Source organism: Mus musculus, chromosome 13 (assembly GCF_000001635.26).
Source record: "Mus musculus strain C57BL/6J chromosome 13, GRCm38.p6 C57BL/6J".
NCBI classification, from domain to species: domain Eukaryota; kingdom Metazoa; phylum Chordata; class Mammalia; order Rodentia; family Muridae; genus Mus; species Mus musculus.
In genome coordinates this window covers 33,019,089-33,027,313 of record NC_000079.6, presented here as the reverse complement: position 1 = coordinate 33,027,313, position 8,225 = coordinate 33,019,089, and positions in this window count along the sequence as shown.

Here is an 8,225-nt window from a genome sequence, read left to right as displayed (position 1 = left end):
TCTTGGTTTGGGGTGGGGCATGGGGGATATGGAGGGTGCGCAGTATCAAAGCCCGTTTCCTTTTGTTTGTTTGTTTGTTTGTTCTTCTTGTTTTGTTTTTAATCAAGTCACCCTTTCTCTGTGTAGCCCTAGCTGTCCTGGGAATCTCACTCTACAGACCAGGCTGGCCTCAAACTCAGAAATCTGCCTGTCTCTGTGTCCGAAGTTCTGGGATTAAAGGTGTGTGCCACCACTACCCAGCTCAAAGCCAATTTCTTAAACACTAGTCCTACTCTCCTGTCAAATACTAATGCATTTCATGCTTTTCTCCTCAGTCATGAGCATTTCTTGTGAACAGAATATGTGCTCATGTATGTGGTATTCTATTACTAACCTGATGTTTCAGAGGCTCAGCCTTAAGTGTCCAAGGTGGCTGTGACTGGGGCACAGAGAACAGTCTTGCTACTCGATGCCATCTGTAGGAGTTGGATTGTGTCCAGAAATCTCAACTCAAGTGAGTCCACCATTCTTGAATTTGGCACAGAAAGAAATTTCATGAAGAGACAGTGTGAGATGGAGTTGGATTTATTGAGAAGCAAACACAAATATATTTAAAATGAGTAAAACACAAAGGGAAGAAAAGTAGGAAAACAGAGAATGAGACACACCCAAGCATGCAGGGCTCTCAAGGAGAGCATGGCTGCAGTGACTCAGCAGTAGCTTCATGTATGGCTTTGGTGGCTCTCAGATGTTACATCTTACAAAGTTGCTGAGAAACTCTCAATCTCCTTTATAGCTAATAGAGAGCCAGTATTTCTTTGTTTAGTTATTTAAGGACAAGCTTTTAAAACTACAAAGAATGAGGCTATATGAGGGCAAACTCATAAGCAGAACTTCCAGGCAGAAAGAAGTCTTGCTAGGAAATAGGAACATTAGGAGGACTTCACAGACCCAGGAAAGGCTCATCCTGTCTACAGGATCATTCATTTACTTCTCCTAGACAATATCAAATTTTGGTTTGGTTGAGCCTGAGAGCTCACACAGTTTCAACCTCTGTGGTGCACTCAGTCTAGATAAAGCTTTCCACTCCACGTGCTCTCCGTATAACCTATGGATGGGAGCTTTTCTCCCAACTCTTCCTCCCTGAAGCCCACTGGGGTGCATTTTGGATTTCTCCAGAGTGCTCATCTTCTCTGCTCAGCTCCATTTTCCACAAGAGTCTGCTAACCCCTCACCCAGCAGGGAGTGAGCACAGCTATATGACCTTTAGCCTGTGGCTCTCTTGCTCATCTTGCTTGGGGAAAGGTTTGGCTTCCTCTGCAACCTCTGTCCTTATCTGTCCTCCACGAGCAGTAGGGGATTTCAACCTCCTATTTCTTTGTTTCTCCTATTTCCTTGCTTTGACCAACAACCAGTTTGACCATCTTCTATCTTAACTCACATTCTTGGGGCTACTTTTCAGTTTGGTCCCACATCACTGAAACCGCTGGCCCATTGTTACCTTCCCCTTTGTCTTAATATCTTCTGACACAGTTTCTCCACTCTGCTCTGCTTCTCCTTCCTCACCCCAGCTTTCTCCAGAGACTTCCCTGCCATCCTCTTCTTCATCTTCCAAAAACAGGCTATGTTATTTTCTCTTATCTGGAAAGCTCTGTTCTTTTTTATTTTTTTTTTCACCTCCTGCCCCCCAATTTTATTTTCTCTGTGTAGTCTGTTTCAACGTGGATCTGCCCTTTAAAACAGTGCTCACTCTACAGAGCACAGATCCCACTGCAATACTCTTCTCCATGAACTTCATGTCCCCTAAGGAAGTTATTGAGATCATCTTCAGTGCACTTCCTGCTTGATGGCATGATGGAATGTGTTCTCCCTCTTCTCACACCTGGGGAATTTTTTGGAGTCAAAGTTTTCTATGTTTTTGCTGCTTTTGGCTTCTATACCAGAGGGCTAGAGTAGCAGCTCCCTATGTGTAATCTCTCTTCCTCGTTTTTCCTAAATAGGAGTACCTTACATAGGTATTATAATCAGGAATGATAAAGTATGGGTAAGAAGGCTCCCAAGACATCTCTTGGACTATAAACAGGTTTTCTTGTAAGATTCTTAGGAATTTGCATGTTTATATCTGGACAAGGAGAATGATCATGCAGGCTTAGGTTATAAGCATGGTTGCTGTTTTAATGTACTTTTGAAAATATCCTTACATAGAATGATTACTGTATGCATGTCAGCTACTTTCACAGTAACTGGGATGGCAAGAGTCTCAATCAGACCGAGAGGTGAAGAGCTTCATTCTTTTCCCAAATCTCATTAACAACCTTAGTCTTTTTCTGTTATCTCAAGATAATATTTTTCAGACACTAGTTTCTTTGACTGAGTAAGAATATTAATAATGATATTATCTAAAATAAGTTTTTATTCAATTGGTGTTGGGGCCTGGATGCTGCTGGAATCTTGTCCCTGGGCCATCATCTAACACTCTTTTGCTTCTTCCACTATCTTGCTCCATTCCTTATTGACTTTGGACATTTTACAATGAGGGCATTCCTTTCCAGATCTTTTTTACAGTGAGGGCATTCCTTTGGCATAGATGTGTTGCTTAGCACCACCAGTTTGGCCTGGTTTAGCCTGTGTATCTGAGCAAATATCATTTGAGGTTTTCATCTTTAAAATCCCTCCATTTCCCAAGAGTAAACGAGGCTTGAACAGGATTTTTGTCTTGGTGCCTTCCTTCGTGTCTCCTGATCCCAAATTTGTAGTTGCAGTTCTCTTCTCTTGAGAACCCTGTTGCTTAAGTCCTGCAGGTCTGGGCAAATTGGTCAGCATTAGATTATTTCTATCTTTTACCTAGTACTAATTTTACTATGAACATTTATGTATTATTTTGTGTATACACATATGCTCTCTTGGAGTTACCTAGCATATAGCCCAAGGAATTTCTGGGTCATATGACAACTCTACATTTTACAATTTGAAGAACTACCTAATGAGTTTGAAGACTTTTATGCACTCATATGTACCCATCCGTAAGGTGTGAGTTTCAGTCTCTCCTTGTGCATGGTTTCTCTTAACTTATTTTAGCCAATCAGTGTGATGTGATTATTCATTATGATTTTGAGTTTTCCCTGATGAGTAGTCATGTCAATCATAAGCTCATGTGCTCACTGGTTCTTTAAAAATCTTGCAATAAGATGGCCTGCTCAAACTCCTGCCTATTTTTATTTGAGGAGTCATTGTCATCATCACTGTTATTGTTATCAACATCATTATCATCCTTTCCCTCTTGCTCCTCCTCCTTCTCCTCCTCCTCCTCCTCATAATTAAAATGAATCTTATGAAACAGAATACTTAACTGTGCTTTCTGGCTATCTCCTCACCTCTATGATAAAATTTAAGTCCCCCCAACAGTGAAGATGCTTATACCTTTTGCATAAAACAAGTGACTCTGCTATCTCTGTGAGACATGAATAATGGAATGTTCCTCCTAGCCATAGTCACAGCCCTGGTCTGCATCTTCCTACAACCTGTGTGGCCTCTGTTAAACTTCTATTCTTGCCATCATAGATCTCACTTAAAACCCCTTTAATCAGACTTAGTCATCTGAGAGTTGAGGATCACTGTGGACTGTTTCTTGGGGTTGACTAGCTCCGAAGACTGAAGATGCTCTCACTTTAGACGCGAAATTTTTGGAACTCTGTTCAGAAAGTGGCATGTCCTATCCAAATTTTCTTTTTGTACTTGGAGGTGGGTGGCTAGTGCCTGACTCTGCCTTCCACTGCCTGTCGGTAGGCCTCTATCCCTACAATCTTGTGGTTTGTATATTCCAATGTCTAGGCCAGTGTTTTCCTGTGTTCTAGGTGTGTGTTATTGTGTGCCTGGGTGCCTTCTGGAGGCTGCCATCCTGGTAGTCTTCATCCAAAGTAAATAAATATGTCTTATTTGACCAGGGCTCCTCACATTTTTCAACCCCCACACTCCTCTGATACTTTCCTGTCCCAGAATCAGAATATATAATTCACAGTGGCAGGAAGGTAGCCCAGGCTGGAAAGTGTTCCTACTTTGGTGGCTGGAAAGATTGTATCTGAAAGAAACATTTGTGAGAAACAATTCAGGAGAGTTTAATAAACTTCAATTAGGGGGTGAGCTGTGAAGACTTTGTTCAACAGTCTGTGAACTCTGAATCCCCAACAAAAGTCATTATCAGAGACTATCAGTATGGTGAACAAATAAATCAGTCATGTGGTGGTACACAATTGCAATGCTAGAATCTAGAGACAGAGCCAAGCATATTGTGGGGCAGTGGACCATACCACTAGACAGAAAACTTGGTAAGGTTGAGCAGATTCAGAAACCATGGTAATTCCCCTGAGAATGGTAGGCTTTTAAATCTACTCCTGACCATGCTTCTGCCATGGAACCTGTGACCATGATACACTATAGAGAGGACTGTAAGAATTAGTCATGTAGGAGCAACTGTCAATGATGCTCAACATGCAGATATGGGATCCCTAACATTTCAGAGCAAGCCAACAGAAATCAACTGCTTTTGTACCCCAACCCATCCCAAAATGTATATAAGACCATATACACAAGGAATAAATTACATGAGTTACTTCACCAAAGACTGTTTGAGAGTGACTTTCTAATTGAGAATTCTCTCCAGAAGCTTTTATTGAAGTCATTTCCTGCATGGTGTCCCTGACCTTAGCTCCAGCTGCTCACTTCAGTGGCCTTAGAAGAGGACCGGAAACTTGACTTGCTCTGGCTACCCCTCCTTCTCAGAGAGCTACACTTCTTTGGCCCCTCTGGCCAGGCCAATACCCAAGAGATACCCTTGGATAGGGCCCTGTACACAGACTTAGGCAACATATGTTTGTGATTTCAAAGCAAGTCTAAGTCTAATATCAAATATCAGACAGCCTTGACTACAAAGTGAGACTCCATCACAAACAAACAAAGAAAGAACAGCAATCATATCAATCAACTGTTAGAGTCACAGCCTGGGTGCTCTAGCAGCTCTAACAAGCCTGGCTTGGCCAGCTGTCCTTACAAACCAAATTTAAAGGGGCAAATTCATAGTAACTCAAGACAAAGCAGGTTTAGTCAATGTGACCACATAGGGAAGAGTCACCAAGTTATTCAGTGGGCTCCTGGATTAGTCAGGGTTCTCTAAAGTCACAGAACTTATGGATAGTCTCTATATAGTAAAGGAATTTATTGATGCTTTACAGTCTGCAGTCCAACTCCCAACAGTGGTCAGTAGCAGATGTGAATGGAAGTCCAATGATCTAGCAGTTACTCAGTCCCACACGGCAAGCAGGCAAAGGAGGGAGGGAGAGAGAGAGAGAGAGAGAGAGAGAGAGAGAGAGAGAGAGAGAGAGAGAGAAAATGAGAGAGAGAGAAAATGAGAGAGAGAGAGAGTCTTTAATCCCAGATGACCTTGAACTCAGAGATCTCCCTGTCTTAATCTTCTGGAATCCATAGCCACTATGCCTCAAGATCTCCATACCAAGATCCAGGTCAGAAACTTCTATTTCCCAGCCTCCAGATTAGGATCACTGGTGAGCCTTCCAATTCTGGATTGTAGTTCATTCCAGTTATAGTCAAGTTGACAACCAGGAATAGCCACTACAGTATTATAATGCTTATACCAAGAATCATCTGTCTCAAGTTTGTAAAAACTGTTCTTACCATCTATTCTCTATTTTGCCAATAAAGGGAAATCAGCCAATGGATGGGCAGAAAAGAGAATAGGTCAGGTTGTCTATCAACCAAAGGAAGGAGAGAGGGAGATTGAGATCAGTGGCAGGATGGGGGAATTGGAGCCATGAAGAAGAGGTCTGAAGAGCCAGATCCATAATACAATGCAACTATTGTGGACTGGATGGTGTTGGCAGATTAGCATAAAGTAAAGATATATGATTTAATTGCTCAGCAATTGAGTTGAAATTTTAAATAAGTATTGGTTTAGCTGTGTAATTATTGGGGATCAACATAAAGTAAAGAAATACAGCTATAGGATTAATTAATTGCTAACATTTATATTTAGAACAAATCATTTACACACACACACATATATATGTCTGTGTGTGTACATATACATATATATATATATATATATATATATATATATATAGAGAGAGAGAGAGAGAGAGAGAGAGAGAGAGAGAATGTTTTGAAACAGTAGACCAGGCTGGCTTTGAACTCAAAGGGATATGACTGCTTCTCTCTCCTAAGTACTAGGATCAAAGTCTTAAGACAACAAATCAGGTTCCTAATTATAAGTTTTTGTTTGATAAACTGGTCAAAACTTGCTTTATTGCCAGACTGGCCTTGAACTCAGAGAACTGCCTGACTCTGTCTTCTGAGATTAAAGGCCTGTACCACCATGTTTCGACCTAAGCTTACCTGGGTAGGACCTTGCCCCATAGTTACTACTCCTTTAACTAATTAATCTCCTTGAACATAGAATTTTGCTCCATTTCACTTGCTGGTATCCCTTTACTAGGTAAACCATACATTTTATGCTTTTCTTTTCTCAGCTTTCTCTTTTTCATTAAAATGATCTTCATAAGACTTCCGACTCTCTAGGATCTCAAAGAGAAACTTCTATTGTTCATATCTTACCCAGTCTATGAGATTCTGTATTACTAACAGGAAAACGAGTAATACATGGAAAAGGAAACAGTTGACAAGCAGACTTTTCTAATGTCTTTAAGAGACTCATCGAAGGAAGTGATGGACAGATGAGGGAAAAGGGTGATATACTTTCCAAGCAGTGCAAGTGAAAACTCCCTGAAGCCATCTGATGTCAGGAAGGAAGAGGTTCACTGGCTCCAAATCCCTGCTGTGTTTAGCCCTACGCACTTCCAGGCACACTTTTGCCCTGGACTGCCTCAACACACCAAACTTTTCCTGAAGTTGCCTCTGTATGTACAAAGACACTCCCATAGCAATGCCACACCCACTCCAGTGAGGTCTGCATGACAAGTCCAAAACATTGGCCTCAATCCTGAGGCAAAAAGTTTTAGGGAAACTTGTCTCCTGGAGAGTCTCTGCCATCCCATAAACAGATATACTCCAGATATGTCCTTGTGATAGTTGGTGAAGGGTTTAGATATGTTCTTGTAATAGTTGGTGAAGGGTTTAGAGTGCTTTCCTTCGATATTGTTTTATTATAGGTGCCCCCAAGGAATGATTTGATTTATTCAAACAAAATGCCTCCAGTGTTGAAAGAAAGACAGTAAAAGAAATCAGGCATTGCCGTATTTTACTGGATAAGAGCTAAATATCTCAGGGCTAGTTCAACAAAATAAACTTAGAATAACAGTGAATCACTCCCATATGCAAGTATTTACAATGGTCTAGGAAGAAAGAGGGTTGTGGCTTAAGGAGGAACCAGAGTATTGTATTATTCATGAAAAGATCAGCAAGAGCAGAAACCCCCAGGTGATGGGTTATACATTAGACTAGAATTGTGACTAGGGTGTGAAATCCTCACCTGGCTACTAGAATTTCGGACTTGATATAGGGACATTTTTTATCTCAGTTGTTATCACTGCCTGGTTCCTGTCAGTCCTTTATGTATGCATTTCTCTGTTTTGTGTCATCATACATTGGATAACTTCAGTGTACCATGGCTGATGTAAACCTAACTTCCTTGTTTTCTTCTATTCTATAAGTCTGATGCTTGCCTTGAGAAATTACATTCAGATCCAACACTCTTCTTGTGTTCGTGTCTATTTGTCACCCACCAACTCCTTGCCCACCTGAGTACCAGGACCCTGAATTCTCCCGCTGGGTGAGGGACTGACTGAGACCAGTCTGCAGCATAGCAAGGCTTCACACTACAGGTTTTTCCCATACCTGATACAACTGGAACACTATGTTAAGTTAGGTCAAAAGGGATGATGCATGCAGATCCATCTGTCCTGGAGATATGTACTGTTTGGGAAAGTCTCATTCAACACTAACAAGCCACGGCATATTCATGGTGTATGGTGAGGACTTTGTTTCCCAAAGTTGAGGTAAGGAGGACCTTGCATGATGTGTGTGGAAGCCATCCTATTTCTCTTCCTCATTCATGGTGGAAGGGGAAGTAGAGCCATTGAGTTTTAGCACAACAGGAGGTCTTAGAAAAGCTGATTGGCAACCCTGCTCTCAGAAGTGTGTGTGTGTGTGTGTGTGTGTGAGAGAGAGAGAGAGAGAGAGAGAGAGAGAGAGAGAGAGAGAGAGAGATTCAGACAGCT